This window comes from Triturus cristatus, chromosome 6, assembly GCF_964204655.1.
Source record: "Triturus cristatus chromosome 6, aTriCri1.1, whole genome shotgun sequence".
Classification (NCBI taxonomy): Eukaryota; Metazoa; Chordata; class Amphibia; order Caudata; family Salamandridae; genus Triturus; species Triturus cristatus.
Window position 1 is genome coordinate 195091247 of NC_140589.1, and position 25038 is coordinate 195116284.

Here is a 25038-nt window from a genome sequence, read left to right on the forward strand (position 1 = left end):
TCATACAAACTTGATCAAACTCTTGTGAACATTTCAGCTTTCCCGGTTGTAGATGGCATCATTTGGGATAAAGTAGCTTTTGAAATTCACGGCCCGACGGAAGCGCTCAAGATTCCATATGTATTTCGTGTCTCATTAGGGGATGTGGTAACACAGGACATGCACGCTGATGATTGGGATGTGCAAGCAGTACATTCATTGTTTTCTGATTTAAAGTATTATGCTGCTTTTGATGCTGAGGATTTATATGTAAATTCTGCCAATTATGCTGATTTATTCTGTTACGAACACTATAGGCATCATGTCTTGCATAAAACAAACACGTTAAGACCTGTTTTTAATTACACTCAATGGGAACATTGTCCTTATCCCATACAGGGGAGTTCTAAAACTCTTATAGATAAATTCACATATTTTACAGATTATTACACGTCTAATCCAGAATCCTATTTCTTTAAACCGCAATTATCATCTCAATCCAAATTTATCTTGACTCACACTAAATTGATTTATTCCAACTCTTTTAGAACTAAATTGCCCACACTGGGTTATGATCATGGGAAAGATACCATTGATTTAAAATCTTTTTGGGGCACTAAGCCGTCGCAGTCACACATGGAAGCTGGGGAACTAGTACATATACACAGCTAGCGATAAATTAAGTATTTGCCGTCCACCTCAGTAAGATATATATGGAGTGAATACTCCCTTCACAGAGGCTGTACAGGGTTTTCTTGCAACTTTTGAGGTCCCGAAGCTTACCTTAGACATCACGAAGGCTCTGGATGGCCCGATTACTAAGGAAGAGATCCTTTTGGCGATCAGGCGTCTCAAGTCTGCAAAGATCCCTGGTAGCGATGGACTGATGGCTGAATGTTATCATATGTTTTCTGCATTAATGGTAGACCGACTCCTGGAGGTATATAATAAGGCCCTAGAGACCAATTCTCTGCTGGCCTCCATGCTCGAGGCCCTCGTAGTCATGATATCGAAGCCTGCCAGGGACCTTCATTTGCCACAACATATAGGGCGATTTTGCTCCTGAATCGTGATGTAAAAATCGTGAGTGGAGTTCTGGCAGAATGTCTCCTCCTTCACAGCCCCTCCTTATACACTCCGATTAATCATGTTTATTCCAAGGTACAGTACCACTCATAATTTGTGCTGACTGGTGCATGTGTAACACCCCTGCACCTCGTTGAGGCTGACTTTGCTCTATCGCTCTTAGATATAGATCAAGCTTTTGATTCTGTAAACTGGTCTTAAATATGACGGGAGCTCCAACATGTTGGGTTGGGTTCTGGATTCATCCAATGGGTTTGCTTGCTCTATTCTTCTCCATTTGCTAGGGTAAGATTTGGGGGAGTTGTATTGTCGTAATCCACTCAGCAGGATTGAATTCAAAATGTGGTTTATTGATCAAAAGACTACACAGCTGATCATCTGCTAGGCACTTCCATCTCCCAGTAAGTTGGCTATACAGAGTTGAAACATAACATTCTAAGTCTAACAAGATGCAGTGACATCATAGAGCAAAGAACATGAAGGTATGACAAGCGGTTTGCAAGTCACAAGAGTTGCACAGCTTCATTCACATTTGTGTTTCAAGTAATCCACGTAATCAGTAGTAATTTGCAGTTCATCCATTTTATTGACAAAATATGTTAATCCTTTTCCATCACGTCAAAGGTACATCGTTCCATTGTTTTAAGCGTTTTATTGCTCCAGAATTGCCCATCCGGGCCTTTTCATAGGCACATACTGAAACTTAGTTCCTCCATCACATTAAAATCCACCCAATGCATTTCGGTCCACCTGGACCTTCGTCAGGGTTATCTATGGTGATTTAAAAATACGTGTCAACTGCATGCTATGAAAGTGTATAATACAACATAAATAAATAACACATCCTTTAATTTAAACAAATCTATGCTCCCATTAAATCTATACCATTTCATCTGACCTCTGTTCAAAGAAAAACATTACACCCACCAACAACCTACCCTTTAATTTAAACCTATCTGTGCCCCCATTAAATATACCATTACATACAACCTCTACTCAAAGAAAACTATAACACCCTCCATACAAAAACCTACGTCAGTATAAGTGCTCTAACCCCTCATTTCTATGCTGTTTCCCAATAACCATGCCGCTCCCTTCCTCCTACCTTTGTTTTCACAAGTCAAATCTCTTAACATCATGATCACCTCGCTCCTACTTCAGGGCCAGTTTACTCTAAATCTCCCCTCAAAGTTTTTAATGAACAGTCATGTTTAAAGTATGGATCAATCACATGCTAGTAGATTATGTTGAAGTTTAAATTTAGTTTGATCTTTGTTGTACAGAGGTGGTTTTCGTATATACAAATCACGCAATGTTAGTTTAACACGGGCGTAAGCAATAGGATGGTTTAGGGATGGGCACGGGTAGTTTGGAGGGCGGGGTAAAAGTCACGTGTCACGCAAGGGTTTCAGGTGGGGAAGTAGAAGCGTAGTTAAAACCAATAGCGCGGGGAGATTTAGAGTAAACTGGCCCTGAAGTAGGAGCGAGTTGATCATGATGTTAAGAGATTTGACTTGTGAAAACAAAGGTAGGAGGAAGGGAGCGGCATGGTTATTGGGAAACAGCATAGAAATGAGGGGTTAGAGCACTTATACTTACGTAGGTTTTTGTATGGAGGGTGTTATAGTTTTCTTTGAGTAGAGGTTGTATGTAATGGTATATTTAATGGGGGCACAGATAGGTTTAAATTAAAGGGTAGGTTGTTGGTGGGTGTAATGTTTTTCTTTGAACAGAGGTCAGATGAAATGGTATAGATTTAATGGGAGCATAGATTTGTTTAAATTAAAGGATGTGTTATTTATTTATGTTGTATTATACACTTTCGTAGCATGCAGTTGACACGTATTTTTAAATCACCATAGATACCCCTGACGAAGGTCTAGGTGGACCAAAATGCATTGGGTGGATTTTAATGTGATGGAGGAAGTAAGTTTCAGTATGTGCCTATGAATAGGCCCGGATGGGCAATTCTGGAGCAATAAAACGCATAAAACAATGGAACGATGTACCTTTGACGTGATGGAAAAGGATTAGCATATTTTGTCAATAAAATGGATGAACTGCAAATTACTACTGATTACGTGGATTACTTGAAACACAAATGTGAATGAAGCTGTGCAACTCTTGTGACTTGCAAACCGCTTGTCATACCTTCATGTTGTTTTCTTCTAATGCGCACTTGGGACGGAGCGCATGCAGAGTGTATGCACGCTAAAAACGATAAATATGGATTAAAAGGACTGAAATTCAAGGAAAGGTGTGCTTCAGGTCCATCGCAAAGCATCATAGAGCAAATGACAGCTGTAATCAAAAGCATGTTAAATACTGTATGAAACATTGAACAAAGAATGTAACAGACCTCCTTTTCTCCAACACCAAACACATAAGTTAATTAACATTAAATAGGACAGTACTAAAAGAAAGGTACAACCATAAAAACGTAATCACGAAACCTACGGGGAGTAACGGGGACTCTAGAGATTTTCCTACGTTGGTCCAGAGAAGGAGTAGGAGAGCCTTCCTGTCCATGGGAAATAGGAACGTTAGGAAGAGGACAAGATCTAGTCTTGACCAATTTGGATAAATTCCACCAACAACCACCCTCCACTTGAACAGCATTGTTGCACATTCTAATAACCTTGACAGGTTCACCAAATTTACATTTTCCTTTCTTGGTGGGTACACGATTCTTAATGCGAACATAATCACCAACAGAAAGAGGAACAATCTTGACACCTTTCTTTCTGTCAAACCATATTTTCTCTTTTGTCTGTACAATATCAGAATTGGATTTAACCTTTTCCATGAGGGATTCCACATTTGTTAAAGCATCTATCCACTTCCCCATCCATCCCAGTCGAAAGGTAGTATTGGCCTTTCTTCCCCTTAACTCATCGAAAGGAGAAATTTTAGTAGATGAATGAGGAGTGGTCCTGTAAAACCACAACATACTTTCAAGTGAATTAAAAACATCATGTTTACCACTCACAGCCCACTTGACACACTCACCCACAACTCTGTTCATTCTTTCCACAAGACCATTGGTCTGTGGGTGATATAAGGAGCTCCTATGATGTTTAATACCACTTGAAGTAAGAAAGAGTTGGAATTCTTCACTTAAAAATTGAGTTCCATTCTCAGAAACCAAAAATTGTGGAAACCCCTCCCTCAAAAATATGTATTTGAGAAACTTGACAACTCTAGAAGAACTGGCCTCCTTGACAACCTTAATCTCCGGCCATTTTGATGTATAATCCATCAAAACCAAAATGCACTTCATTCCTAAGGGTAAAACTTCATATGGACCCATAATGTCAATACCTCCATTGAATGCCCATGGACCAGATGGACATTCAATGGGAGTTAAAGGTGGAGTGGCAACTTTCAATGTTTTTTCTGACGAGCAACACACAGGACAATTTTCTACTGTCGTGCTAATCTCATTATCCATGCTGGGCCACCAGAAATCTTGGCAGACATGCCGTTTAGTGAGCGTGATTCCCAAATGTCCCTCATAAGCTTCTTTGATAATGGTGGGTCTAAGGGAATGAGGTGGAATAAGCTTGTCACATCTCATTAAAAGACCATCTCCCACTGATAACTCCGACTCAACTTTCCAATATGGTTGAAGTATGGTCGTCAAAGGTTTCTCTTTAGGCCATCCACATTTGACTAACATGCATATTTGTTGGAGAAGACTATCACCCAACAGAGCTGTCCTCCAATCTGCTTCAGTACCAACAGCAAGAACAGAAATATCAAGAGAGGCAACAAAACAATCTTCATCATCTTCTTCATTTAAATCCTGAAAACTAGTCCCTTCACCAACCCCACTACTATGAGGAAAACGTGACAAATAATCAGCTCTTGTGTTCGTTCCGCCCGCAATATGTGATACCTCGAACTGATACTGGAGAAGTTTGCTGACCATTCTGGTAATACTTGGAGTACAGCATTTGCTGGGACCAGAAGTTAATATTGAAACAAGTGTCTTGTGATACGTGATCAAATTGAAACGTCTTCCCCAAACATACGGCCGATATTTATCAATGGCCCATAAACAAGCTAGTAATTCTTTCTCAATTATAGAGTATTGAACTTCTGCACTCCTGAGTACTCTTGAGGCAAAGGCAACCGTGTTCTCCTGACTCCCACTCTGTTGTGTGAGAATGGCTCCTAGTCCAACCTGGCTAGCATCTACGGTAATACAGCATGGTAAATCAGGGTCGAAAGTGGTAAGAGCATCAGTTTTTTTTAAGGAACTCTTAACTTCTTCAAAAGCACGATCACACTCTACACACCACAAAAACTTAGAAGAACTTTTGAGTAAATTACTAATAGGTCTAACCATTGATGCATAATTAGGAATAAACCTTGAGTAATATTCCAGTAGACCTAAAAGAGATTCAACACTTGTCTTGTCCTTGGGCACAGGGGCATTTAAAATGGCATCCACAAGACCTTGTCTGGGCTTGATTCCTTCATGTGACAATAGATGACCAAGGTATTCTATTTCTTTATACGAAAACGTACATTTCTCAATTTTCAGTACTATGCCACTTCTTTTGAAAATCTCAAGTACATTTCTAATAATGTCATCATGTGAATCATTGTTTTTTTGCATAGATAAGGACATCGTCTTGAAAAACAAGAACACCTTCCACTCCTCTCAAAATGTTCTGCATGACCCTCTGGAACAATGACGCAGCGGAGGCTAAACCAAAAGGCATCCTCCGATAACGGAATGTTCCTAGAGGGGACACGAACGCTGTTAGAGCACGAGAGTCAGGGTGTTGTTCCATCTGATGATAGGCGTTAGCCAAATCTAGCTTTGAAAAAACACGTGCACCTTTTAAACTGGTAAAAAGATCAGTGATTTTAGGTAAAGGGTGAGAATCAACCCAGATTTCTTTGTTGAGGGACCTGAGATCCACACACACACGCAATTGTCCATCACGTTTTCGAGCGACAACAAGGGGTGACAACCATAGAGACGATTCTGTCGGTTCAATGATACCTTTCTTGCACAATGTTTGAAGTTCCTTGTTGAGGTCTTCCCTTATGCTGAAACAGGTATAGCACCATCCCTAACAATAATTTTGTGTTTGAATTCTATAATTTTTCCCAGACCATTCCCAAAAACAGAAGGAAATTCAGTTTTCCATTTGGTACACTCCTCTTCACAAGTAACTAACAAGACTTGTTCTTTTGTTCCTGGCTTTAATATCATGCCAAAAAGGCCCTGGTGAAACCATCCAAGAATGTTGAGACCCTTGACCGCTACATAGATTTTTTCCTTGATTCTCCTCCCCTTGAACACAAGAAAATCTTCAATGAAATCCAACAGTTCAATTTTTCGTCCCTCGAAATCAGGATTGATCGATCAGGAGGGAATAACTCCCTCTCACCCCAGGTTTCATTAAATAGTTTCTGTGTTATCATGGTGATCCTAGCACCAGAATCAACAAGTAATTGGAGTTTCTTTTCTCCAACAAGAATTTCAACAATAGGGTCAACACTTAATGAAGGATCAACGGTAAGAGGTATAGGCACATCATCAGACGGAAACTCATCATGAACAACAGAAACAATTTCTCCCTCTGAATCATCGCCAGATTCTATGACGCAAGCTACAGATTTTTTTTTAAATTTCTTTTTGAGGCAAACTGTGGCAAAGTTACCCATTTTCTTGCAATAGTTGCACATTGAATTTAGAGCAGAACATTTCGACCCCTTGGAGTGAGAAGGACTACCACAACGTAAACAAACATTGCTGAGTATAGAACCTCTCCTTCCCCCTTTTTTTGATATATGTTCATTACAGCACGTAGCTGAGGGAATCGTAATCTTTATTACAGAATCCTAGTCTGACATCCAACACTACACACCAAACTTACACGGTTCACAACCATGGCTGAAGTCACAGGCCTCACCTACTCACAAGAAGAGGTAGACAGAATGATAGCGTCTATGCTACCTCTAGCCGGGACTAGTACCAGAGATACCACCGAAGCAAGTCAATGCTGGGACGAACTAACAGAATTGAAACGTGAACAGATAAAAACACTAATACATGGGATCATGATGACTGAGTATGTGAGAGCCAACATTGCACCGCGCGGACTAATAGTCAGAAATGAACCCTTCATCTTTCAAAATGATAAACTATTCAAGAAAGACTGGTCTCTAATATCATGGCACTGCACCAGAGATTGGTTAGTGCTAATTATTAAAACAGCTACACGTTTGTCTGAAGAAATGAAAATCGGAATCCATGATCTTGAGATTCGTCTAAAAACCTATCAAACTACAGCTGAGTTAAAAAAACGATTGGAAGAACTTAACAAAAGCATGGCTGAATTTGAAATTGGCTTGAAAGATGCCAAGTACATCAAACTAAAAAAAGACCAAAAGAATTTTTCACAAGAGAAAATGTACCCCTATACGAGAGATGACTATACCCCATCTAACCGCAACCCTGGTTACAATACTGACAGCGATGGCTCAGATACAGGCTCTGATTTTTCAGATCCTGGTGGTAATTACATCTCCACAAACCGAAACAGACGACCAAGAGGAGGGCGTCCTAGGAACAGAGGTGGAGCAAGGTTTGGTTGGTCCCCATTCCATAACGCCCCACCTTATGTGCCTCCACCCCCACAATTCTTCTATGGACCTCCACCATTTCAGCAACCATACCCTCCACAACCCTACCCTTATTGGGAACCTCAGAACCAAGAACAAAACCAGTCTTTTTTAGGAAGAGGAAAGAATCCCCCAAGAGGAAAAAACAGACGTGGTCAGCAAGTACAATGGGCTCAACCACTGGAATCAGTGAGGAGTCACACACGGAGCATGGGCCCACCGAATTTGCCCTCAACGAGCAACAACCTAGCCTGATAGTCAACCTATCCAACCAATCCTTGACACCGATTCAGAAAAATGTGTTGGAGAAAGGCTTAGGTTTTGTACCTACAGCAACTTTGGACAAATTCAAACTGATCTGCGAATTGAAAGAATTCATACGCAGAATCAAGTTGGAAGTATTTTTCAAAGACAAAGAACAAGACCTCACATCTAAGACAGACACAGGACTACATAAAAAATCAAACTTCACACCACCACCCAATACCCTCCCTATTGAGTTACTAGCATTTGAAAAAGCGGTAATGAAGGAAATTAGGGAGTTGGACGCGAAATCTATAAGAGTTTTTCATAATACGAGTAGAATTGAACAAGAGGCGATTCACCAACTCTCTAAAGACAAAACTATCACGATCAAACCAGCCGATAAAGGGGGAGCTATAGTCCTACAAAACACATCTGATTACCAAACTGAGTGTCTCAGATTGTTGGACGACAGAAGGAACTACCTAGCTATACCAACTAACCCTACTGAACGGCTGAGGATAGAGATTGCGAACTTGGTCGAAGAATCTCTTATTAATGACTGGATAAGTAAGAAAGAAGCAGACTTTCTAGAAAACAAGACGCCAGTCATTCCTTACTTCTACACCATCCCGAAGATACATAAGTCTATGGTCAAACCACCTGGCAGACCCATAGTATCAGGGATTGGTTCTATTTTGGAACCTTTGTCTAAATTTGCCAACGCCTTTTTAAGACCCTTAGTCCAAGCGACTGACACATATTTACAAGACACGAAAGCTGTTCTGTATCTGATTCAAAATCTAGATTTCAACCCCACAACCAGCATCCTAATTAGCCATGATGTGGAAAGCTTGTACACCAGTTTACCACACAAGGACACACTGGATATTCTTGAGGAAGTACTTTTTGAAAACAATTGGGCTTACCACACACCCAGACACGTGGTTCTAGAATGCTGTCGCCTAGCTCTAACCGAAAATTTCTTCCAATTCAATGACTCATTGTACAAACAAACCCACGGTACGAGCATGGGAAGCACCTTTGCGCTGAGCCTGGCAGGGCTCTACGTACATCATTTGGAACGACACAAGATCCTCCATAACAATAACCCACACATTCATAAGATCAAGTTATGGAAGAGATATATCGACGATGTGTTCCTCATTTGGGAAGGCGACGAGACAGGTTTTGAATGTTTTTTCCTTTGGCTTAACCAACAAGATCCTTTTTTAAAATTTACCTTCACCATGAGTAGATCCAAGTTGGTTTTTCTTGACCTTAACATATCAGCACACGAGGGCCGCCTGATCACGACTACACATTTTAAACCCACGGCAAGGAACTGCCTTTTGGTGTACGAAAGTTTCCACCCGAGGAGCCTCAAAGATAATCTCCCCTTCGGGCAATTTTTGCGTCTAAGACGCAACTGCACCACAAGAGAAGATTACAAAAGGCAAGCCCAAGATCTATCAAAAAAATTGGTACAACGGCATTACCCACTACATCTTGTGTCCAAAGCACAAAAACGAGCATCCAACAATAACCGTGACGCTCTGCCTGAACCTAAACCTGAAAGAATAGCTGACAAAAAAGACAAACGACAAATCTGCATCACAACTTTCAATACCGCATCAGATCAAGTGACAAAGATAATTAAAAAACATTGGCGAATCCTGAATAGTGGAGGTTTAAACTTGCAACAACCTATGTTCAGTCATAAAAAAGCGAAAAATCTAAAGAACTATTTGGTACACACCAGACCTAACCCAACAAAGACTGTAGGTCCAGTACGCCTACTCCACCCACTCCCAGAGGGACACTACCCGTGTGGCAACTGCAGCGTATGTCACCTAACCACTGCAACTAAGATTGTCAGCTGCAACAATGGCGTGACGTGGAATCTGCGATCATTCACGAATTGCAATACTACCGGGGTAGTATACCTCATTACTTGCATGTGTAATCTCCATTATGTGGGGATGACCACAAGGAAAGTGAACACGAGAATGGTTGAACACCGCAGTAATTTCAGATGTAAACATAACAACACCAAAATGACGACACATTTTTTGGAACAACAACACACGCCAAATAACTTCAGTTGGGTCATCCTTGAACATGTCAGCAACTATCCCAACAGCGAAAAAAATCTTCATGAGAAAGAACAACGTTGGGTGTTTAAACTGCGATCAGATGACCTCGGCCTTAATGATGATATACCATGGGGCCATTTCACCTCAAACTAAGTTTTTCTTTCCAGCAATTGTTTGACTATTGGCTACACCCATGTGGCTATGTGTAACCCAGAACACATTTGTCCCTCGAACATAGTGAATAAGAGTAAAAAATTAAGCTGGCTATGTTTTCCCTGGGATAAGAGATGTGCAAATACCCTTTAAAGTATGTGCCCCCTTCATATGACACTATACTCTCCACTATAACGCAAATGACTTTTTCTTCTTTTCTCATTTTTTTCTCAAATTTCACATATAATTTGGGTTTAAGAACCACTGATTGAAGTACCAAATGGGTCACCCGATGGTGTTTTTTCAACCAAATGCAATATTTAGGAAGATTACCCTCTTGAAAGAAAGTATGGTACTGTCAGATACTCTTTCCCCGAACTAAATGCAACATTTTAGACGAATACTCACTTGAAAGTAAGTATGGTACTGTTAGATAATCTCTCCCCTATCTAAGATGGCCGAACCATTTCCTTTTTCTTCGCTCTAAATTTAGAGACACAACGCCTAATGGCTCCTCTAGCCTATTCCGTTATTTTGTTTATCTTGTGTATTTTTGTAGCCGAGGAAAAGTGCCTCCCTACTTTCTGTTAATTATGGAGGTCACTCTCTCCATCCTTCCTTTTTCATTAAAAATTGTGCCTGCTCCAAGATGGCGGCCACGAAAGAGGACCGCAATCGGCAAGTCCTTCCTTTCTTTCAAACCCCCACCCAGCTAGATATTTCGGCACCCGGCCCGCAACCACACAGTATGCGGTCGGCGAGGCAGGTCTCCAGTAGGTGTTTCCGGTGGGTGGCTTGAAGAGTACAAGTGAGTAACTACATCGCGGCGTGAAGCCCCGTTTCCATCATTAACTGAGATGGATTTCCATCTTACTTTTTTCTCACTCGTGCTAGGTCTACCAACAAGACGGCGCTCCAGCTATTTTACCATATCGCCTGTACCTTTATTCCAGGTGTACGAGTGTCCAACCCCCCCTCAGTCGATCATGAGGCACAGTTTTGCCTTTTAACATGTATGTATTATCGTACTACTGTCAGTCCTGTGTGTAGTTTGTCTTGTCAGACGCATGTTTTTTGTTTTTTGTGTGTTTTATTAAATGTGCACTTTGTGCATTCACGAACACTTTTATTCACGATATACCTAGACGCCAGCATGAAAGATGTACTGTCTGGAGAGCAACATAGTGGCACAATAAGAATACGTGACTATTGAGTATTGCGACACCGGTGTATAGTGTAACCACCATTTTTACCCTATGACAATAAGCATATTCTGCCTTTTCTCCCTTAACGTCTGTTTTTCATCCTACAGATTTTCACTAGACGTACATTACGTATGTATTTTCCTTAACGCATGCTTATTAGGCGCAGCGTTTGTGTGTTTTTTCACTTATTTTTTGCACCAAATCAGGTCTTCTAGGAGTGGTACTTGCACTGGGCTGGTCCCAGTGTAGTCCTGAGGAAGAGCTAGGGAAGCTCGAAACTAGTCGACCATATGCTAGGTACACTTACCCATTAAAGTAGTTTATTCTAGCATATTACCCACTTTTTTAACCAATTAGCTAGGAGCAAGAATAAAATATATTTGGCCCACTAGTTGATTATTTTAATTCACTTTAAACCACTCCATACCACCACACTTGCACCACACATAGTCTTGTTCAGTGCTCCTACGTAATCCGCAAGTCGCAGCACGCCTCAGCCCGTAGAGGGCTGAGAGGACCCCAATGATGAAGCATGTCACCGTGGGGAAACCCTGGTGAGTGAGGGGACTCAAGAAAGGAATTGTTCTGCCCCTTTCTTTTCCTTGGGTGTTCTTTCGGGAAACAAGTGCCTTCCTGACACCCCTAGGTTAGGTTCTCATAACCTGAAGATTCAGGCTATTTATCTATTTGAGTATAGATATATCATGTTTGATTTTAGTAGGAATTTAAATATTCAACTCTATTTTCAATATTTCGTTCCATTACTATTTTAGTGATCCATACTTTTTTTTTTTAGAATTTGTTTGTGTTTTAGTTACTACTTCTCCACATCAATATTGAAAATTCAATGTTTCTCTCCGACGTAGTTGTATGATTCTCTTATACTTCTTACTACAGCATTTTATTTTACTCTTGTGAGAATGTCAAATATCCAATCAATTAATGCTCCTCCTACATTTCTAGAAACTCCAGGAGAAGCACCGGTAAAGTGAGATGTTTGTTTCGATGCTTTCAAGACGTATCTTGGGGCCATTGGAGCTTTAAGATATCGTCCAGAAAGAAAGAAATTCTTATTATTACATTCTCTTGGTTTTGAGGGCAGGTCTATATTTAAACATTTACCTGATTTAGCTGATAATGGTGAGGTGCTGGATGAATATCAAACTGCTGTTTCCAAACTTAAGTTACGTTTTGACAAGCAACCCAGTTTAATAGTGCTCAGGCACAAATTTTTCAAGAGGAAGCACGCCGAGAGTGAGGATGTCGATGCATCTCTATCCTCAGGAAGTTAGCAACAGTGTGCGTCTTTGAAAACTTCACGGAACAACTCATTCATGACCAATTTGTTTGTCACTGCAAAGACAAGCATATTAGACAGAAATTACTTTCTATGGACAATCCTTCACTTGATGAAACTATTAAAGTTGCAAAAAGTGTTGAGACCTCCCACAGACGTTCGTGACCGAACCAGAGTCTCAGCACAGAGCAGGAAAGCCACCGCAAAACAGCATCAAATGGCAAAAGTGAAGCTACACAACTTGAGTCAATAGAGAGCAAAGCTGCAGACGTCCACAAACTGCCTCGAACAGAGCAGGAAAATGTTGAGAAGTAAAGGTATTTCGTGAAATCTTGATTTAAGGTTAAAGTTCAATTGAAAATGTGCAGGATAATAAATTCCATAGTAGATGATCGTGAAGGAAAGTTCGATATTGAAGCTACTGGAATTAGATGATAAATGTTGAAAAGTCCAAAAGCTTTGGATTGTGGGTTCTGCTGTGTAGTCAAATCTTCGCCAAAATTCTGTAGTAATCTACTCAGCAGGACTGAATTCAAAATGTGGTTTATTGATCAAAAGACTACACATCTGATCATCTGCTAGGCACTTCCATCTCCCAGTCAGTTGGCTATACAGAGTTGAAACATAACATTCTAAGTCTAACAAGATGCAGTGACATCATAGAGCAAATGACAGCTGTAATCAAAAGCATGTTAAACACTGTATGAAACATTGAACAAAGAATATAACATGTATCTGATCTATTTAGACTTGAAGGGGTACCCATCAGGTGTGCCTTTTGTTGCGGCTTCTGTTCGCGGTTTACCATTGAGCCGTTAGCAAAGACCAGGTTCTGGAAGGGACTACCGCTGTCTGTTATGGGAAGGTTTGCAATAGAGAAAATTATATCATTACAGTGCTGTTTGTATGCCCTACAGCACACCTATTATATGGTACCCAGGCATTATTTTTGCACACTGTACAGCTTAATAGTGGACCTCCGGTGGGGTTCCAGGTGCAAAAGAGTGAAACTCACCACTTTACAGAGAACAAGGAGTGGGGGGGAACTTAAGGTTCCCCATCTGGAGTTTTGCTACATGGCAGCTCAGCTGCAACATGAGGGTCATTGGATGGATGATAGTGACATCTGGGAGAAATAGCTTCTTAGCGGGCACGCATGGCAGATGACCTTTGCTGACTATTTGATGCTTGGCTCCGGAGTCCCCTCATCACTTCCTTATATTATACACCATGGGAGGGTGTTGTCAGGCGACTCCTTCTGCACCAGACATGCCTCTCTGGGTGGTACGGCCCTTCTCTTGCATTGCTAAGTCAATGGATTTTATGGCGTGAGAGGAGGCAATGGCTTTCTTAGATTTGTGTTTTGGGCAATATCCCCAATACAGTAAATTGCTTGTGTCATTCTTTCTTGAGGAGCCTCCTAAAGGTAATATTTTAATGGTCATGCTGTATATGGCCCAGGGACGCTAATTGATATCCCATCTATATTGGGCTCTACGAGATGATCTGCTAAGAGCGGCACTTCCTATACAGGCAAAATGGGATGCCTTGTTGGGGTAACCCTTGTCCACAAGGGAGTGGGTGACGGTTCATGAGGGAGTCCAAACAGTTAGCTCTAATGCACGTTTCAAAACGTCTGCAATATAACTTTGAACATCAGCCTTACCTTACTCTGAGATGCTACATAGGATCTATCATACCTGCCCGGAGAAGTGTCGCTGTAGAGCCCCAGGGGCTGATTTCATTCACATGGGATGGACTTGGATATCCCTGACTTCTTATTGGTAGGATATACTTACTTGCCTTAATGAGACTTTGGGATGGGAGATCTCCATTGAGATCCATCAGATATTGCTCGGGTTACTTCCAGGAAGTTTGCCCTTATGGGCCTAGTGTTAGAAAAGTGAAGCATTGTCATTACATGGCGTAAGCCTTTGCCACCCACTTTTAAGACATTGCTGCAGGATAACAGTGAACGGGCGACTGCGGAGGAGGTGTGGATGTGACATGTACGAAGAGATTAAAAACTTGAAGATGACCTGGAGACCTGGTCGTCCATGTTGTCTGAATTGCGGGAGCTGCAGGCACTACCTGCATACAAGGGTGCATCTGAAGGGTTGGCGCCTCTCACCCTGAAGGGGGGTGAATAGAGGACAGATAGCTATGGGAAATGACTATGAAAACATGAGGCTAATTAGAAATCACTTACAACATTTAGTTAATTTATTTGATGTGCTGGCCTAACTTGCAAAGCAGATTAAAGGGTGGTGGGGGAATAAATTGCTATATATCACCATGGAGTTAAATTAAATTGATGTTACTGTTCAAAGGTAACATAAGGTACTGTTTGCTACAAATAATTGATCTTTTTCTCATCAGTTGAAGCCAATATACCTAAAAAGATAAGGTGTGCTACACAGAACATATGTATTCAGTCACTTACCTTCATGCAACTGAAAATGCTTGATCAAATATTCATTTTCTTCAATTATTTTATCTTCGATAGTCCTCTTTCCCATGCCAAAATCCCTTAGAGTAGAGAGAGTAAATCTTCTCATTACCTTCCAAGTTTCCCCATGCGAAAATGGAAGACCTATAATAGAAAATTATGTAAATTACGAAGAAAGCAACATTTACTTTGACAAAAAAATTACGACTCTCAGCAACTACTTATATTGTTATGTCATACTTAATGGATTGTTCATTGCATTGGCCGTCGTGTGGTAGGATAGCATCTTAACATTAACCTCTATTTAGCTGTGCCGTTGGAAACTGTTGTGGTGATTTGGGGTGTGGGCTGATTCTTTCTCAGTTAGAACAATTTATAGAAGTATCTTAATTACCTCAGGTTATTTATAGGCCTGGGTGAAGTTCGCAGAGTTCCACATAGCGTAATTCCATGAAGTGCCAAAAATCTCCACAGAGTTCTGCAAGCGGCGGAGTATGGTGCAAACTGCCATTCGCGCGGATCTTAATGCAGCTCCGGAAGACGTTTTACCCGAGCGGGAAAAAAACTCCGCTTTGCAATGCGGAGTGCAGTTTTCTGCACTTCGATGATCCACAGAGCTCGCAGTGCAGAAAAGTCCAGAAATTCAGTGAATGGAGCAGAGTTTACCTCCCAGGCCTAGTTATTTACCTGAATCCCTCACCTAAATAACTAACTTAAACGTTCTAAGCCAGCATTTATCATGGTAGCATAGATCCCAGAGGTAAAGGCAGTAACAGAAATCATTGTATGCCTAGGCCATTGTCCCTACTACTAACCCTTTGTATTATGGCACCAAAAGCAAGATCCTGAGGGGAATTAGGCATTACACCATTGCGAGTGAAAGTAAAATATCCATTACATAAGTGCTGCATTTTAAGTTCCCCACCTTCCAGGTGGGGATTTTCCCTAAAGCATTTTCAGCCTGCATAGTGTTGGAAACGGCCCTTTTTGCAGGGTTATCCCCAAACTTTTTGCTTCTTCCTCCTTCATTTTTTCTGACCCGTGGTTGTTGGCAATAAGACTCTGGGCACTTTACCACTGCTGATCAGTGCTAAAGTGCATATGCTCTCTGTATAAATTGTGATATTGATTGGTTATCCATGATTGGTATATTTGTTTCACCTGTTAGCCCCTAGTAAAGTGCACTGCGTGTGCCAGGGCTGGTGATTCAAATGCTACTAGTGGGCTGCAGCACTGATTGTGCCACCCACAGGAGTAGCGCTAAAATGATGTCTTAGGCCTGCTTGCAGTGCCTATGTGCAGTCCAGGACTGCCATGTCGACCTGGCCAGTGCACCCACTGACCAGGCCTTATCCTTCCCTTTCTGTACATGTCAGGCATCCCTATGGTGGCCCTAGGTACCCCCCTGGGCTGGGTGCAGTGTATCTGAAAGGTAGGGCATGTACTGAGGTGTGTAACATGCCCTGGTAGTGAATTACAGCCATTTTCGTTTTTCACTGCTGAGAGGCTATCTTGCCCATAGGATAGAATGGGGAAGGCTGTTTACATGCCTATCTTCCCATAAGGGCAAGATAGAAAATCCAAGTTTGGTATCTCTGTGTTCAGAATTTAATTATACATCTTTTTAGCAAGATGGTTTTTAAATTCACTGTGTGAGAATAGCACTTTTTAGAAAGTAGCTATTCTCCTGTTTAACCTTCCTGTGTGCCTGTGTGCTGGTTGGCTGACTGGTGTCAGGTGATGTGCTAGGTGGCTCCAGGAGCCTGGATGAGTCAGCAGCAGGGTGAATAGGGAGATCTGCTTTAGATGGGTGGGAGGAGTAGTCCCTGGGTCTGAATAGGGCTGCCCCTGACAAACACAAAGCTGGCTCCACCCCCTGCTGGCCAGGCTGAGGACTCTGCCTCTGCTGGCACAAAGAAGGCTCCACCTCCTGCTGAGCGTCTAACGACCCTGCCCCTCACTCTGAAAGGAACCAGGTGCTCCAGAGCAGAGCACACCCAGGAACCGGTTTGAGCAGGGGAATCCCCCCACTGAAACACAAGAGACAAAGACTTGGAGGGGTATAAGAAGAGGACCCCAGACACCTAAAACTTTAGATCACTTTGGAACTAAGAAGAAACCTCTGCCAAGGAGAAAGCTGGAAGAAACTGAAGAGGAGAAGACTGCCTGCTTGCTGTTTTGCTTTGCTGCCAAGGAGAGGGGAAGGACTTTGCTGTGTCCCCTTCTTTTGATTCTGATCTCCAAGGGCCTGAGAAGAGCTGGCTCCCTGTTAAGAAGTCCCAGGAACAAAAGGACTTCACCACCAGCTCCCCTGGAACTCTGCTGAGAGAGTTCTGACCTGCCTTGGAGTGCTTGCCCAGTCTTGGGGCCTCAGGAGGTCGTTTTGCTGTGTTTGGGAGCTGGGAAGCAGAAGCGTGAACAAGAGTGACTGGTACCCAACGCATCATCCGAGTGCGTGTCGCAAGACGAGAGTGCGTGGAAAATTTCATCGCGGCACCATCGCAACCCGCAGGGTCTCCGCATCGCCGAGTGCGTCGAGCATCGTCCCGAAGCGTGAAGCTTCCTGCCATTGCGAGGGTTGTCGCAGAACCAGTTTGCGGGCCGCACCACTGCCGGTGCGTGAAAAGTCTCCAATCGCTGCGTGCGTCGACGCAGAGTCCCGTTCCGTGGCGCATCGAGAGTTGCGGCGCCGGAAGGCAACGCTGCGCCACGCATCGCACCACATCGAAGAGTGTCGCATCGAACCTGTGCGTGAAGCTTCCCCCTAAGAAACCTACGCAACGAAAGCCAAAGGTATCGCATCCTCCCCCTACAGATCGGAGCCGGCGCATCCACCTCTGCTGCGTGAAGCAGGGCTGCTGCAAAGCCTCCCCAGGATCTCAGGAGCATCGCATCGCCTTTGCCATCTTCCTTGTTATAGCTTTTGGGAACCTTATCGCAACTACAGGTACTGTTGGGCACGAGAGTGTCGCATTTTGTGCATTGAGAGTTGCACTGTGCAGGACACTGATTTTGACATCCTGGAGTACTTTCTGCAAACTCTTGAACTATCTTTAAAGTAACCTTTTGAAGTATATGTTGGTTTGTCTGTAGTATTTGGTCTTGTGAAGTTTTTAGTAAAGATACCTTATTTTTCTAAAACTGGTGTGGAGTAAATCTGTGGTGTTTTCACTGTGTTACTGTGAGTGTTGGTACAAATACTTTACACATTGCCTTTGATAGCCTAGACTGCTCAGGCCAAGCTACCTAGAGGGTGAGCAGGGGTTATCTTAACAGTGTATCCCCCTTTCCCTGACTAGAAGCAAGGGTCCCTACTTGGACAGTGGTACCTACCCTGCCAACTAGAGACCCCCAGATCTAACATTGGTGGTCAGCGGTGAGGATTGAACTTGTATTTGTACTTGACCCACAGTAATTGGTGTACATCACTAGGAGTGCAGACCAATAGACAACCACATACTGTATTATTTTTTATTCTATTTTTGAGTAACTCTTCAAGAGCATCATGTCTCAGGTGGCAACAAGTGAGAGGGCAGAATTGGAGTTTTCCATTGAGGATTTGTATTCGTACAAAGTTGAGGAGCTCAAGCAATTCTGCAAAGACCTTGGTTGCCCTGTGAAAAGCGGATCTAGAAAGGATGTGCTACAAAGATTCTTGAAGGCCTGTTGGGAGGCCCAAGAGGAAGATGATGCAGATGAAGAGAATGGTTTTATTCCCCAAGATCTGCCCGTGGGCAGAGCAGTCTCAAGGGCTGGCAGCTCCCATTCCAGTAGGGGGCTCACTCCAGAGGAGTTGGAGGAGAATCAAAGGGTGAGAAACCATGAATTGGAAATAATGAAAATGAAAATGAAGCAATCGGAAGTAGACAAGGCGGCGGAGGAGAGCAGGAATGCCCGTGCCTTGGAGGAGAAGAAATTGCTTCTGGCTCATGAGTTGAGGATGAGGGAGCTTGATTTGGAGCTCGAGAGGCTTGAGGCCATGAGTGTCTCAGCTGAAGAAGAATGGTTAGCTCAAGAAGTGAGCTTTGCTGAGTTGGAGGTGGAGTCCAGCTCAGATGGTGGCAGCAAGATTGTAATATCCAGTGCTGAGAGAAAGGTACAAACACCCAGAGATGTGGCGCCTAACTTGAGGGAGGGGGTTGACATACACCAGGGGGTTCAGGTTTATGATGTAGTTCCAGTGGAGTGCAGTGTCCCTGAAGTGGATTGGGGAACTGGCACAGGGGACCATATTCCTAGTAGTGGGAGGGACACTCTACGGACCCTAGATGAGAGGTACAGGGAGAGGGGTTCCCCCATGGTAGAAACCTTGGTGTGTGAGTGTGAAGACCGCCCAGAAGAGTGTGAGTTGTGTGACAGAGACAGTCAGGTACTGTCTTGCCAATCTCAGGAGAGTGGTGTGGGGTACTTGTGTGAGGCACTGGAGGGTGAGGCAAACGGTAGCTTGGTTAACAACTGTGGGGGGCTGTGTGATTCATTTGTTGGAGAGCATATTTTAAGTCCCTGTTTTCCAGAGCTATGCCAACACCCGGTGGAGTGTGAGTTCTCTGGTTCCAGAGAGCTTGCGTTGGAGGCAGACCTTTGGTTGGATACCAGAAGGTCTGGAGAGGCATTGGGGAGTGATCCCAAAAGGAGTGGCCCAGATATCTTCCAGACCTGTGAGGTGGAAGAGGTTCAGTGTAGCCCGGTTAGGTCCCAGTGTAGTGGGAGGGGTGTAGGGGCTCACGTCCTGTCTCAGTGGAGAAAGGGTGAGTATGGGACTGTGGGTCCCAAGGTGCCCAAAACCCAGTCTCAGGGCCTGGAGGGTTTCTTAAGGGAACACCAGGTTGGGGGCCTAGACGGTGCTAGTAGGCCATTTGAGGAGGATCTCCTAGTGTCAGGAGAACCTGGAGCCTCTGTAAACAGAGCTCCAGTGGTTCTGGTGTCTGGCGGTACCGCTCCAGTTGGGAGGGTGCAGAAGTCCAGACTGAGGGGTGAGAGGGGGATGTGTTCCCCAGTGGGAGAACCAGTGGGTCAGGGACCGGCCAGAAGGGCTGAGTCCCCTAGGAGTGACCATGGTGACACCACTTTTGTCCTGGGGGATCTTCGCGCACTGTCAGGTGGACAGGGGCCGGGAGATCTGCGCCAGGCAGACTGTCACGAGACACATGAGTCATGTGTCACCCTCGGGGAGATGCTGTGTGAGTCCCCGGAAGTCCTGGCATGCCAGGCAGGTGTGCAACCGCAGGGTTTATTCCCTGGGTTGGGAGGCCAGGTTCAGGATCTGCCTGACCTGGAGGGAAGGACATCTGTAACCAGTGTCCTGACCGGTTTGGCTTCCAGGGGTACCACTCCAGTGGGGAGGGTGCAGTACTCTGGAAGGGGGTGCAGAGGGAGGGAGTCCTCGCCTCTGACCCCGGTTCACCTGGAGGGTGTAGACCCTAGGTTGGAGGGCCAGGTCCGGGGTGTCCCCCCTGACCTGGGATCCCAGTTGCAGGATAGAACCCCTGAACTGGTGGGTGAATGGTGCAGGACTCCTGCCGCAGGTGCCCTGACTATTCTAGAAGGGGGTACCGCTCCAGGTGGGGGGGTACAGAGCCCCAAGGAAGAGGAGGACTGGGTATGGAAAAGCCTACCCCAGCCTCCTGTCCAGCCACCGGATACAGGCCCGGGGCTGGTCGGTCAGTGCCAGGTTGTCAGACCCGACCTGACAGGAAAGGAAGTGGACAAAGGGTGCCCAGCACCTGGGGCTACTGCCCCCCACCTTCTGATGCCACAGGGGTTTGAGGGCCCTGAGAGGCATAAGGCCTGGGTCTCATCCCTGACCAGTGTCACTGGTCACTGCGGCTTGCTGTCTGTCTGTTGGGACACACCTGTGGGCAAGTTAAGGCTAGGTGCTGCACAGGTGGTGTCCACAGGTGAAGAGAAGGGTTCCACATGGGTTGGCTTGGTGGACCCTGAGAGTATGGATGGAGAGATCCAACCGGGTTCAGGAAGGCGTAGAACAGGAATAGTACCCTGCTGTTTGGGCCAGTTTCCGTGTTCTATCGCCCTAAGCAGGGAATCCCATCGAGGTATCGCTTGGTCTACCCTGGCTTTAGGCTGGAAGGGGGTTGTGTTGGAAACGGCCCTTTTTGCAGGGTTATCCCCAAACTTTTTGCTTCTTCCTCCTTCATTTTTTCTGACCCGTGGTTGTTGGCAATAAGACTCTGGGCACTTTACCACTGCTGATCAGTGCTAAAGTGCATATGCTCTCTGTATAAATTGTGATATTGATTGGTTATCCATGATTGGTATATTTGTTTCACCTGTTAGCCCCTAGTAAAGTGCACTGCGTGTGCCAGGGCTGGTGATTCAAATGCTACTAGTGGGCTGCAGCACTGATTGTGCCACCCACAGGAGTAGCGCTACAATGATGTCTTAGGCCTGCTTGCAGTGCCTATGTGCAGTCCAGGACTGCCATGTCGACCTGGCCAGTGCACCCACTGACCAGGCCTTATCCTTCCCTTTCTGTACATGTCAGGCATCCCTATGGTGGCCCGAGGTACCCCCCTGGGCTGGGTGCAGTGTATCTGAAAGGTAGGGCATGTACTGAGGTGTGTAACATGCCCTGGTAGTGAATTACAGCCATTTTCGTTTTTCACTGCTGAGAGGCTATCTTGCCCATAGGATAGAATGGGGAAGGCTGTTTACATGCCTATCTTCCCATAAGGGCAAGATAGAAAATCCAAGTTTGGTATCTCTGTGTTCAGAATTTAATTATACATCTTTTTAGCAAGATGGTTTTTAAATTCACTGTGTGAGAATAGCACTTTTTAGAAAGTAGCTATTCTCCTGTTTAACCTTCCTGTGTGCCTGTGTGCTGGTTGGCTGACTGGTGTCAGGTGATGTGCTAGGTGGCTCCAGGAGCCTGGATGAGTCAGCAGCAGGGTGAATAGGGAGATCTGCTTTAGATGGGTGGGAGGAGTAGTCCCTGGGTCTGAATAGGGCTGCCCCTGACAAACACAAAGCTGGCTCCACCCCCTGCTGGCCAGGCTGAGGACTCTGCCTCTGCTGGCACAAAGAAGGCTCCACCTCCTGCCCCTCACTCTGAAAGGAACCAGGTGCTCCAGAGCAGAGCACACCCAGGAACCGGTTTGAGCAGGGGAATCCCCCCACTGAAACACAAGAGACAAAGACTTGGAGGGGTATAAGAAGAGGACCCCAGACACCTAAAACTTTAGATCACTTTGGAACTAAGAAGAAACCTCTGCCAAGGAGAAAGCTGGAAGAAACTGAAGAGGAGAAGACTGCCTGCTTGCTGTTTTGCTTTGCTGCCAAGGAGAGGGGAAGGACTTTGCTGTGTCCCCTTCTTTTGATTCTGATCTCCAAGGGCCTGAGAAGAGCTGGCTCCCTGTTAAGAAGTCCCAGGAACAAAAGGACTTCACCACCAGCTCCCCTGGAACTCTGCTGAGAGAGTTCTGACCTGCCTTGGAGTGCTTGCCCAGTCTTGGGGCCTCAGGAGGTCGTTTTGCTGTGTTTGGGAGCTGGGAAGCAGAAGCGTGAACAAGAGTGACTGGTACCCAACGCATCATCCGAGTGCGTGTCGCAAGACGAGAGTGCGTGGAAAATTTCATCGCGGCACCATCGCAACCCGCAGGGTCTCCGCATCGCCGAGTGCGTCGAGCATCGTCCCGAAGCGTGAAGCTTCCTGCCATTGCGAGGGTTGTCGCAGAACCAGTTTGCGGGCCGCACCACTGCCGGTGCGTGAAAAGTCTCCAATCGCTGCGTGCGTCGACGCAGAGTCCCGTTCCGTGGCGCATCGAGAGTTGCGGCGCCGGAAGGCAACGCTGCGCCACGCATCGCACCACATCGAAGAGTGTCGCATCGAACCTGTGCGTGAAGCTTCCCCCTAAGAAACCTACGCAACGAAAGCCAAAGGTATCGCATCCTCCCCCTACAGATCGGAGCCGGCGCATCCACCTCTGCTGCGTGAAGCAGGGCTGCTGCAAAGCCTCCCCAGGATCTCAGGAGCATCGCATCGCCTTTGCCATCTTCCTTGTTATAGCTTTTGGGAACCTTATCGCAACTACAGGTACTGTTGGGCACGAGAGTGTCGCATTTTGTGCATTGAGAGTTGCACTGTGCAGGACACTGATTTTGACATCCTGGAGTACTTTCTGCAAACTCTTGAACTATCTTTAAAGTAACCTTTTGAAGTATATGTTGGTTTGTCTGTAGTATTTGGTCTTGTGAAGTTTTTAGTAAAGATACCTTATTTTTCTAAAACTGGTGTGGAGTAAATCTGTGGTGTTTTCACTGTGTTACTGTGAGTGTTGGTACAAATACTTTACACATTGCCTTTGATAGCCTAGACTGCTCAGGCCAAGCTACCTAGAGGGTGAGCAGGGGTTATCTTAACAGTGTATCCCCCTTTCCCTGACTAGAAGCAAGGGTCCCTACTTGGACAGTGGTACCTACCCTGCCAACTAGAGACCCCCAGATCTAACATTGGTGGTCAGCGGTGAGGATTGAACTTGTATTTGTACTTGACCCACAGTAATTGGTGTACATCACTAGGAGTGCAGACCAATAGACAACCACATACTGTATTATTTTTTATTCTATTTTTGAGTAACTCTTCAAGAGCATCATGTCTCAGGTGGCAACAAGTGAGAGGGCAGAATTGGAGTTTTCCATTGAGGATTTGTATTCGTACAAAGTTGAGGAGCTCAAGCAATTCTGCAAAGACCTTGGTTGCCCTGTGAAAAGCGGATCTAGAAAGGATGTGCTACAAAGATTCTTGAAGGCCTGTTGGGAGGCCCAAGAGGAAGATGATGCAGATGAAGAGAATGGTTTTATTCCCCAAGATCTGCCCGTGGGCAGAGCAGTCTCAAGGGCTGGCAGCTCCCATTCCAGTAGGGGGCTCACTCCAGAGGAGTTGGAGGAGAATCAAAGGGTGAGAAACCATGAATTGGAAATAATGAAAATGAAAATGAAGCAATCGGAAGTAGACAAGGCGGCGGAGGAGAGCAGGAATGCCCGTGCCTTGGAGGAGAAGAAATTGCTTCTGGCTCATGAGTTGAGGATGAGGGAGCTTGATTTGGAGCTCGAGAGGCTTGAGGCCATGAGTGTCTCAGCTGAAGAAGAATGGTTAGCTCAAGAAGTGAGCTTTGCTGAGTTGGAGGTGGAGTCCAGCTCAGATGGTGGCAGCAAGATTGTAATATCCAGTGCTGAGAGAAAGGTACAAACACCCAGAGATGTGGCGCCTAACTTGAGGGAGGGGGTTGACATACACCAGGGGGTTCAGGTTTATGATGTAGTTCCAGTGGAGTGCAGTGTCCCTGAAGTGGATTGGGGAACTGGCACAGGGGACCATATTCCTAGTAGTGGGAGGGACACTCTACGGACCCTAGATGAGAGGTACAGGGAGAGGGGTTCCCCCATGGTAGAAACCTTGGTGTGTGAGTGTGAAGACCGCCCAGAAGAGTGTGAGTTGTGTGACAGAGACAGTCAGGTACTGTCTTGCCAATCTCAGGAGAGTGGTGTGGGGTACTTGTGTGAGGCACTGGAGGGTGAGGCAAACGGTAGCTTGGTTAACAACTGTGGGGGGCTGTGTGATTCATTTGTTGGAGAGCATATTTTAAGTCCCTGTTTTCCAGAGCTATGCCAACACCCGGTGGAGTGTGAGTTCTCTGGTTCCAGAGAGCTTGCGTTGGAGGCAGACCTTTGGTTGGATACCAGAAGGTCTGGAGAGGCATTGGGGAGTGATCCCAAAAGGAGTGGCCCAGATATCTTCCAGACCTGTGAGGTGGAAGAGGTTCAGTGTAGCCCGGTTAGGTCCCAGTGTAGTGGGAGGGGTGTAGGGGCTCACGTCCTGTCTCAGTGGAGAAAGGGTGAGTATGGGACTGTGGGTCCCAAGGTGCC

General features: G+C 45.0%; 1 pseudogene across 1 annotated transcript in view; it reads right to left on the bottom strand.

Annotated features, from left to right (window-relative positions):
- Positions 1 to 25038, bottom strand: part of LOC146816626 (cytochrome P450 2K1-like) — a 268300-nt pseudogene that overhangs the window by 154011 nt on the left and 89251 nt on the right. Inside the window, exon 3 of the transcript XR_014962925.1 lies at positions 15148 to 15297. The product of XR_014962925.1 is annotated as a cytochrome P450 2K1-like (transcript). The remainder of the gene's footprint in view (positions 1 to 15147; positions 15298 to 25038) is intronic.